We start from the raw sequence: 2,669 nt of genomic DNA, 5'->3' as shown, positions 1-2,669 counted from the left end.
TTTTGTGTACCCTGGCTGGTCCTGGACAGGGATTTAATATACAATTAAGTTCAGAAATTCATGTGAGGAATTTCTGGGCGTGACAAGTTGGTATCAGAGCCTCCTTTGACCGTAGGATCAGCCCAATGGAAACCCTAAGAGCCCTCTGCTTTTCATGTTTGTGCATAGTTTGCGAAAGTGGGAGTGTTTTGAAAATGGGTTGGTGTTTTTCAAAAGCGTGAGTGATTTAAAAAGACAAAACCCCTTTTGTTGAAAAGCGTGAGTAAATCGATTCACGGGTAAAACTTTATTTACTTTCTTTCTTTTATGATTTATTTATCTTGAAATAAAATTTTGCATCTATTGATTCCAAATCCTTGTGCTCTTTAGATGGCTGACCACCCCTTGTACCATCGTGGAAACGGAATGGCTGGATTCGTGGCAGAGTTGGCAAGAGTCTCATTCACCGCAGGATACCCCTATGAGCCGGAGTACACCACGATCCATCCTCTGGAAGGCGAGTTTCCCCACCGAGTAAGATTGGAGCTGCATGGAATCCTCGGTTTCCTCCCTAACTTGGAAGCAGAAGGAGCTGGAGGTTCGCATGAGCATGCCTGTCACGCCCTGAGTTTTACCCAAGCCAAGAATTAAATAAATAATGCATTAAAAATAATTTGTTAATTAAAGTTCAGGAGAAAACTCAGTGTAATAAATTAATTTAATTAATTGGAAGCTTTTCGGATATTCTAAAATGTCCCGAAAGCATTTTAAATGATTAACAGGATTTATATTTGAACTGCAGTCAATAAAATTTGGTCTAATAAACTTAATAAAAATCGGCAAAATTGGAGGCAATTTCTTTTTTTTCCCTCCTTCTTTTTTCCTTTTTCCCTTTTCTTTTTCTCTTTTCCCTTTTTCCTCTTGGCCGAACTCCTCCTCCTCCTCTCCCTGTACGATCCTCTCCTCCTCCTCTCCAAGCCATGCAGCCTCATCTCTATCTCCACCAAAAAATCAATTCCAACTAATTAGAATTCTAAATCTTATCCCCTTGAAACATTATCTATTCCTTGTTAATAGGAGATGGGTAACAAGATCTATCTCTAGCTTCCCCCTATAAATACCCCCTGGGCCTCGCGTTTTTCCCTTTCGTTTCTCTCCCGTGCGCCGAAGCCTTGCTATGCCCCTGCTGCCCATCTCCTCGGCCGACCATCCTTGCTGCACGACCTTGTTGTGCCCTTGCCGAACAGCAAACAGCCGCTGGCCAATTCCTCTCAAAATTCGTCACCCCTGCCGCTGCTGCTAGCTGCCCCTGCCACCAGCCCCCACAGGCGTGCAAAACGCTCTTTTCACACGGGTTTTTGCCTTGCCCTGCGCTAGCCGAGCCGCTGCTCCTGTCAAGCGCCATCTCTCTTCAGCACACTGGTTGCTCCCTGTTTTTGCAGCAGCCCAATCCGATCTATTCCGCCGAATCTCAGGTTCGCATATATTTTATTCTTGCAAATCAATCTAAATTAATCTACCGTTTAATTGTTCAGGTTCTCTAGCCTAACAGCGAGGAACAACCGCAATCCGTCGCTGATCTCTCCACCAAACCTCAGGTTTGCATACGTTTTATTCATGCAAATCAATCTATCGTTAATCTACCGTGTAATTGCTTAGGTTTTCCAATCTATTAGCTAGCGTGAGATTGATCTACGGTGCGGAATTCAATTTCGTAAGCGTAGGTTGATTTTACGTTACAGTCATTTAGTTCTAGTTTAGCGAGTCGTTAAATCTCAATTTAACGGGTCGTTCAATCTTGTCGTCCTTCCGCTAACAGTGCACGGTTTTGCGTTCCGGATTCGATTCATCGTACGATTCTCTAATTCGTGCATGATTTGGTTCTGTCGTGTGAATGCGTGTACTGTCTGCAGTTTCCCGAGTCGTGTCCCAACCGGCGCTCAAAGTCTGCATTGCCTCCCTCGGCCCACTCCTCCTCCCTCTCCTCCCGGCCAGCAGGCCACCGGCCCAGCCAGCCGGCCCGCTCAGCTCGCCTCAGCCTGTCTCCCATCCGCCTCTCCTCCCTCCCGTGCGTGGGCCGAGCCACGGCCCATAGCCACCACGCGCGCGCCAAGTCCAGGCCGCCTCCCCGTCTCCTGGTCGCCGACAGGTGGACCCCACCTGTCGGAGGCGTCTCCCTCCTCTGTCCGCCCGCTCGCGCGCGCGACAGCCACGCCGCGCGTCGGCGTCGCTGCCGTTGTCGCTGTGAGCCGCTGGCCGCCGTCGTTCGCATCCTCCCCGCCTCCGTCTCGCTGCACCGCCTCGGCATGGCCGTCGCCACCATGTCACGCGCCGCTAGCTGCGACGTACCTGCGTCGCCTCGCCGTGCCGCGCCGAGCTCGTCTCAGCTGCTGCCTCGCCCGTGCTGGCTACGCTCGCGCTCGAGCTGTGCAGCCGCGCCGCCCGCAATCCGCGCACCCCGTCGTCGCGCTGAGCTGCATTGCCCCTCGCCTCGCTGGTTGTGCCTCGCCCGTGCCGCCGCGTCGTCGGTCGAGCCGCCTCTCCGCCCGCGCCGGCCCAACGGCTGCGCCGCAACTGCCGGGCGTCACCACCAGCCGCAATCTGCGCCGCCGCTAACCACCTCCCGCTTTCGCCGCGCCGCATCCACCCCGGTCGCGCCAACTACCTCCCCGCCCTACGCGCCAGCCTCC

Source organism: Oryza brachyantha, chromosome 12 (assembly GCF_000231095.2).
Source record: "Oryza brachyantha chromosome 12, ObraRS2, whole genome shotgun sequence".
In the NCBI taxonomy this organism is placed as follows: Eukaryota; Viridiplantae; Streptophyta; class Magnoliopsida; order Poales; family Poaceae; genus Oryza; species Oryza brachyantha.
Note: the sequence above shows the minus strand (reverse complement) of the source record.